Source organism: Misgurnus anguillicaudatus, chromosome 3 (genome assembly GCF_027580225.2).
Source record: "Misgurnus anguillicaudatus chromosome 3, ASM2758022v2, whole genome shotgun sequence".
NCBI lineage: Eukaryota > Metazoa > Chordata > Actinopteri > Cypriniformes > Cobitidae > Misgurnus > Misgurnus anguillicaudatus.
The window spans coordinates 23,549,617-23,557,876 of record NC_073339.2 but is presented as its reverse complement, the minus strand read 5'-3'; the positions used below and the strand labels follow the sequence as shown (position 1 = coordinate 23,557,876).

The 8,260-nt window shown below is 35.4% G+C and overlaps 1 long non-coding RNA gene across 1 annotated transcript; it reads left to right on the top strand.

Moving 5' to 3' along the window:
* Positions 1–4,718: 4,718 nt before the first annotated feature.
* LOC129434177 (uncharacterized) lies at positions 4,719–8,260 on the top strand. The gene is made up of 3 exons (XR_012367858.1): positions 4,719–5,309; positions 5,437–5,538; positions 7,139–8,260. It is a non-coding gene; the product is annotated as an uncharacterized lncRNA (long non-coding RNA).

Here is an 8,260-nt window from a genome sequence, read left to right as displayed (position 1 = left end):
CAATTTAGTGCCACCCTGCTGTTTGGTGAGTCTCTGCATTCTGGAATTGAGATTTTCATTGCCCATTCAATAAACTGTTTTGTGCCTACAGTTGAGTCTGTGACTTTTTTTTGACCAAGCGATGTAAGTAAGGTCTCAACTTTATACCTTTTAATATTGATTTCTAGTTACACAGTTGTCTTCATGATGGGCCTAGCATTTTTTAGAGAGTCTGTATTTCTGTTTCCTATGTCAATACTACCTATTACAATGTTTTTGGTTGAAAACAATTATAGGCCTTTGTTGCCAATGTTTGTTGTTTATGGGTTTTATTAATTATCAAATATTAAATAAGGTTCATTTATAACTGAGCAAAAAAATTAATCCTTTTGGAGTTTATATTCCATTATAATTTGCCTAATTCTTACTAGAGTACATGTAATAAAGTTCTGTTTTCTTTGTCATTTATGTTTTTACTACAGTACATTCTGATTGTATGAAGTTATAAGACTTAACAGTTTACAGGCTGTGATGTGCATTAGGCCTACATATACTAACATTCCTAGGTCACCCATTTCCCAGGGCAGCACAATAAACTTTACCATTTATGTGTTGCAGGCATTGCACTTCTGAGGTCATCACCATCTTTCTTAAGCCAACCAAAATGATTCTCACCAACCACCCCAGCTCTGCTAAGCTTGATGTTGGAGGTCTGCTGTTTTTGAAGCAGGGGACCACTGTCCATTAAAGGCTTCATAAACCATTTAACAAAATCACATAGTAGGGTTGCCAACTTTCTGAAATGGAAATAAGGAACGGGGGGGGGGGATGGGGTTTGGGGGGGTTTGCCTGACATGCCCCCACTGAAGAGAATTTTGAAAAAAATAACCCCTGAAATAAAGACTTCTGGTGAAAATAGTGGAAACTAATTTATACATTTAGATAAATATATTTCATACAACTTCTTAGGCCTAAATATTTAATGAATAGCAAAGTATGCCTAATAAGTATACAAGACTGAACCACATAGATGTGAAATATAAAGGCTATCATGATCATTTTGCCAACACCATGGTTTTATTTAAGTTTATAATACGCCCTCTTCAAAGACCCCACCCCTTTTTAAACCTTGAGCTATCTAAATCCATAATTATTTAATAAGAAACCCATCAGAAACGATTGACACATTATGAGACGGGAGGGAGCGGGACACAGGAACAGAGGGAGAGCACTGGAGAGATATATATGTGGATATATATGTTAGGCTAAACCTGTACTATCTCTTTTAATTATAATCACTTTCTTATCAACTATATTTGAGCTTTAAAAATCCACATAATTACATACCATATGAGCCTCTGGAGACGACTGTTGGACAATGAACCTTGACATTGCTCCATCCTGTGCCCGCAGCCTCTCACTCCTCTTGTGATTATCTCCTCATGCGTGCTGCTTAATATCACACACTCCGCCGTGACAAACAGAAAAAACGCGACGGCATGGTACAATTGGCCTTGTATTCATTGTCCCTCACGCATTTCAGCCACGGGTAGTCATTTTCCCATTCAATTCTATATTTTTGTTCTCGTTTCTTTTTCGCCGGCTGCACGGATGCAGTCATTTTTACATTTCCCGCTGTTGTCACTTGTCGTCATCGTTGCTATGATACGTGACATCACAATGACTGAAACGACCAATTAAAAGGGCATTCCCTGATGGGGCTGCAAGATGTTAAAACGCTATACGCTGATAGACAAAAAGAGGGAGAAATTACCGCACCGTCAGGGTTTTCTTATACAAATGACGCGGTCTTCGTTCATGGCTGACATATTATAAGCTATGTGTCTGTCATGTATTTGCACTGAATTAATTTTCATAAAATACGGAACAAACTGCGTCCCGTATCAGTTCAATACGGAACAAGAATTTTATGTGTCAAATACGGGACGATTCCGTATTATACGGAACGGTTGGCAACCCTATAAGATAGGGTAGTTCATACTCCATGCGATGTGCCATACAATGGAAGGGCCATGTTCCTTATCACATCTGGATACTGCAAAGCTCCTGTCTCCTCAACAATTTACGAACTAATCAATTATTAAATGAAGAAATGCTATGTAAAAGCAAAGATATTTCTTACTGTGGAATTTGAGTCTTAAATTTAGTAATTACTGTTTTATGGCATAAATAAAAGTTAAATATTATATTATTTTAAAAGCATCATGTATCTTTTTTCATTCCTAATGTATTCTACTTGTAGTGTGTCAGGCACTTTAACCCTTATGAAAAAAGCCAAGGAAAATAGAGAGCATCATATCAAAACAACTGTTTATTTGCACATGCAACATTAAACTATGGTATACATCTCTGTTTTCATTACAATATTGAAAAGGATGAGTATTTGGAGTCTACAGTACTGCTTGCTCCATCTCCAGCAAAGATAAAAACATCCTAAGAAAAAGGACTCATTCACATAGTATTCCTCTTTTTACAACCGGGACATATTTTGCACAGACAACACAGCATCTGGAGGACGTATATGATCCTCACCAGTGTTATTTATTGTTTTTTCCTGTGTGTGTCTAATGATAATAAAAAAAATATAATTGATCAATTATACTTTGAAGGATAAAGCAAAACTACTATATTTACTATAAAGCTATCTAAACCAATAGCAGCTTCATAAGACTTAAGGCGGTTATCAAAGGGACTAACAAACAAATATAATGCATATGGGTTGACCTGTGAAAATATAATGTTCTGTTTTCATTTGTCAGTTACCAGTTAGGCTTTAGAAACATAATAAAGTTAAAGTGTATTTAAAAATATAGTTTGGAGAAATGTGTGAAAGTGGTCATGAATTTCAAGGGTTGAACCGATTATATAGTTAACTGTTTAAAAATATGTAGTTGTAGCCTACTAATGCTTTTATAAAATGCTCAAAATATATTTTAGATTACATCCTGTGATATCCAAGCCTTGTTTGTTTCTGTGTTTTCGAAGCTCCACACCAGTAGGTGGTGATAAAGAAAACAGTGTAGGTACGCGTTAACACGTGATAACGTGTTAACACGCACTTACGCGTTAACACGTAGTGCATGTTAACACGTGATTTTAACATGTTTTGCCCTGTTGGCCTTCCATACTAATAGGGACTACATCCTTGGCGGGGAGTTTAGACGTCATCATGACAGGAAATCTGTCACTAGCCTTTCAGCCTCACGTTCACGTTCTCAGAAGTTTACCTTTCAATTAATATACATAACGTTATATATGTAGTCTTTTCAAATTGTAGTTTTTCCAAATATTGTTGTACTGTGGAGAGACTGTGTAGTTTGACATGTTTTGTTTTGTCCGGAGATGCAACCACAAGTCGTCGATGAAAGATGCTCGTTTACCGTCCGATGTTCCCCAGCGGAGACTGTTCGCGCCGTAAGGTAAGCTAACACAAGGATGATTTCCATGTGAACACCGTATTTACTGCCTTAATGTGGCCACGACCAAACTTTAATGGTGCATATTGCTCAACACGCGAATGATATGATACTTTGACGGTCAGATGGAATTAAAAAGGCTAAGTTAGCAAGAATAAACGTTTTTCATTACAAAATCAACAGCTAATATAACTTACCTGTGTCTTTCTCTTAAAATATCTTAAAGCTTGTTTACTTTGCTGTTTAATAGATTAGATCCGCTGCAGTTTTATTAAAGGCTAACGTTACTTCGAGAAATGTGTTTAATTAAAATATTCAAAGAAGAAGAACCCAGCAAGCAATAGCCGTCATTTCAACGTCGTGTTTCAGTATAGACCCGATATAGCCGCGCTGTGCCTAGCCCATATCTAGCCCAAATAAACTTTAATTTGGTTACATGTGGTTTTTGACAAAATAATTTGTGAGATGTATGCTATTTCATCATGTAAGCAAAGTTAACAGCGATTACAAGGTATATCGTTTCATTTCTTTAAAGTTTTTTATGCATCGTCTGTATAGTAACAATTTAGCTCATAAATAGACCGACTACGAATAAACCACGTTTAGCCCACAAATAACCATGAATTTAATTACATGTTGTTTTTCCAAAATTATTTGTGAGATGTATGATATTAATCATGTAAACAAAATTCAAAGCGATTACGGTATTTTGTTTAATTTTTTTTTAAGTGTTTTATGCACCGTCTGTACTTAGCCACTATTTAGCTTACAAATAGACCGACTACGCATAACCCACGTTTAGCCCAGAAATAACCATTAATTTAATTATGTGGTTTTTGCCAAATAACTTGTGAGATGTATGGTATTTCATTGTGTAAGCAAAGTTAACAGCGATTACAAGGTTTGTTTATTTTCTTTAAAGTGTTTTATGCACCGTCGTACATAGCCACTATTTAGCTCATAAATAGACCGACTACGAACAAACCATGTTTAGCTCAGAATAACCTTGAATTTAATAAAATTTTGTTTTTGCCAAAATAATTTGCAAGATGTATGATATTTCATCAGGCATGCAAAGACGCCAGTGAATTCAATATGTTTGGTTTTATTTATCTTATCTGAATATCTGCTGTCACGCATAACATTCATTATTTGACCGTATTTCAAAGATAAACAAAATCCAGTTACAACTCCGAACCGCTAGATGGCAGCTGCAGTACACAAACACGAGGCCAAATCTCGCGAGAAAGACTTCCGCTGTTTGAAAATCAACAACATCAGCGAGAAGCCAGGAGGAATGCAATCTGCCACACTCGTTTGATCTTGTAAGTGTTTTTATTATTTTATTTTACATGTGTTTAAAATTTACTTTATTTGTTGTTGGAATCGCGACATTCTTGCGGGTAACTTAACGTTAGAGTAAGTAACCCATGTTTTATAAAACCTAAACAGTAACTTACAACCTGCAATGTAATAAAATAGTGGAGGTAAATGAGTCTATGTAACGTTACACTGAAGATTAACATGAGTGATTTGTAGGCTGCTTTTTAGTAACAGCAGTAATTAGCTAAGTTATTACTGTGTTGCTTACAGTAATGTAGGCAGTTGTGCTTTACAATTATGCATACAGAGATAGATTGTGGGGGGAAAGCTATTTTTCCATATGGATTTAACTTACAGGCCTTCAGTTTGTTGGAAAAAAGAGTTTTATTGTGTTAGTGAGGGCAAACTTGCAGCTCAGTGGGCATTAACCTTTAAGGTTGGTAAACACTTGTACACTGAAGCATACAATACTGTACAATTACCGACATAGGCATGTGCTATTCAAGTGTCAAAGCTGTGCGAAACTGGAGGGAGAAACTTGAGAGACCGTGCCGGAAGAATGCTGGACAGGTAAATTCTATAAACATGCAATATTAATCAGACATTGTGGTGTCAACACAGTCTTTCATGTGGTCACAAAAAAATCAGAAAATATGTCAGTCTGCAACTGTTAACGACATTGTCTTTTGTATTTTAGAGTTCACTAAAATTCATTAATTTCAAAGTTCACCATGAATGGTGGTGGTCCACTGCAGAAGCAAGCATTTGAAAAAAAAACATCAGTTCTCAGTTATTAAAGGTAAGTGTGTTTGTATGTAGTTTTAGGCTGAATGGTGTTTCACAAAATAATACTTTTAATATGACATTAGGCTATGTGAGGAGTAATTGACAACAGTCTGGTACAGCCTTAATATTTTCTAAATATTAAAAGCCCCAGATTAAATTACTCTTTGCCGATACAACAGTTAACTCACCCATACAATATTGTTTAGATGTTTTATTTTTAGACATTTTACAGGTTTTATGTCCATAAGATTGTATTGTGAATATTTTATGCTTGGCATCTTAAAGGGCAGGGTATTTGATTTTGAAAAATACTAACTTTAGCCTACACGCACCAACCAGAGGAGCACACTCCTATCTCATTAACCAGTAAGACTGACAAAGTGAATAACATTACCAAAATAACCAACATAAACAACCGTTTTTAATCCGAATTAAATACAGCACGATTAGAAATTTGAAAAGATAAATATCATTACACTAATTCGTAAAGAAACACAAACTAAGCAACACGTTTCAATAAAATACAATCTGAATCCATCAAAATAAAATCACACTGCATACCTACCTTTCCAAAAGAAACACTGCAACGACCCTTTCAGACCTGTAGCTGTTTCCATCTTGCAGAAAAGCAGTGAAGTTACCAATGTTTATTTGGGATTTTGCTCTTTGCTCATCCAGATGTTTTTTTTTTTGTTGTTGTTTCAAAATGTCTTTCGTTTTGTAGCTCCTGTGTCAATTCAGCAGGAAAGTTTATTTGATTCTCCCTATTTTTAAAGAGCGTTAACAGGGTGTGAAGTGGCATGCAAAACACGTTCACAGAAGAGGGGCAAAAATTTTATGCGTCCAATTAGGCATGGGCCGGAATGAGATTCTGGCAGTATGATAACCGTAAGCAAAAATACCACGGTGTTGCGGTATTGCCATTGTGACACTAAAATGTGTTATTTTCAAATGTCTGCGTATTAAAACATCAACTTTTCAACTGGACACAATACATTTTATTTTTAAGCAACAAACAACATTTATGCCAGGTAAAAATAAAGCCTTTAAATGATAATATTCTTTCAATTGTAAATGTTAACATGAATTCAATTACATGATTTAATTCACTTTGTGTAAACACACTTCATACATTGAAAACGGTATCACAGAAATTTTTTGTGGTTTTTAAAACCTTGACTCTGAAAATCTCGGTATACCTTTAAACCGGTAACTGGCCCATGTCCAAATATTGCATTGGGTCGGGGTTCAATGATTTGTTGAACGTTTTTTGGTCCTACGCATTTTACAGATGACACAAATATATAAAAATACACATTTAGACAACTTAACATAGTGATTGCTATCAAGACTTGTGGAGACTTTCAACCAGCATAACTAAAATGTTTCTGGATCAAAATCAGATACTCTGCCTTTAAGCCTCTTTTGCTAGTTCCAAAATGTAATTAAACACACGCAGAGAAACATGCACTTGTGTTTGTAGTAATGAGAACGATATGATTACTGTTGTTGACCTGTCAATATTTATATATGACTTTTTCCAAAGAGAATGACTATCACATTTAACATAAAGCAAAAATACTTGTCTCATGCATTCTTTTCATATTTTGCAGATGCTGTGTTGAACAACTTCCCAGCAGCAACAGAACTGGAAGTGAAGGATGCAATGGGGGGATTTCAAACAGGCACCAGGGAGGACGTGGTGTATAGAAATTAGTCCAATTAATAAGTTGAAGTGAACTGAAGATAGTTTGTTAATGTTTAGATGTTATTTCATTTTTAAAATTGTATTTTGTTATTTATGCTTTTATTTTGTTACTGTTTTTATTCTTTTTGTTAAAAGTAGTTTTTCTTCATTTTGTCTTATCTGAATTTCTATTGTATTAACAATATTTTTTTGTAATAAATTGCATGATTACATGTTTATGAGAACCTTTTTTAATGGATTAAAAAGATTTCTTTAGCCATTCTTTTGTTGTTTATTAGACACACACGTGTAGTCATTTAATAGCCGTCTATTTAACGGCTAGTCTATTCTTGGGCTATGATAGACGTCTACTAGATTTTCACTGACAGCCCAAAAGTAGCCTTTTATTAGCCTAGACCCACATTCACCGTCTATTAGATGTATATATGTAGACGTTTAGTAGCCGTCTATTTGATGACTAGTCTATTCTTGGGCTATGATAGACGTCTACTAGATTTTCACTGACAGCCCAAAAGTAGCCTTGTTTTAGCCTAGACGTCAGGGGGGTGTTTAGACGGCTACTAGACGTCTATTAGCCGCAAAATTGCTTGCTGGGAAGAATCCAGCTTGAGATTGAGTTAGAGCATTCCATAACAGAGATTCAGCTTCTCAAAGACTAACTCCAAAGGCAACCGAGTAACTGTCATGACAGCTATTCAGCCTTTCAGATGAGTGAAAGTGTGATTCGAATGGAGACAGGATTGCCAGATAGAGATACTTTCAGTGCTGTGTGTGAATATGTTGCTCATTTTGAGGATTCCATTACGTACTTTGCTGGATGGAGGAGACCCAAAGAAATCATCCTTGAGGACCTTGATTAAAATTCGCCACAACTATACACACTTGCACTTGCATTTTCCATGTGGGCATTCACATTGTGTTGCAAAAATACATTCTTTCCCTGTAGAGACTTGTCATGTGAATTATATAGTATATAGTTTGTTTTCAGTTTACTTATTTTATGAAAATAAAGATGTTTACTACAAAA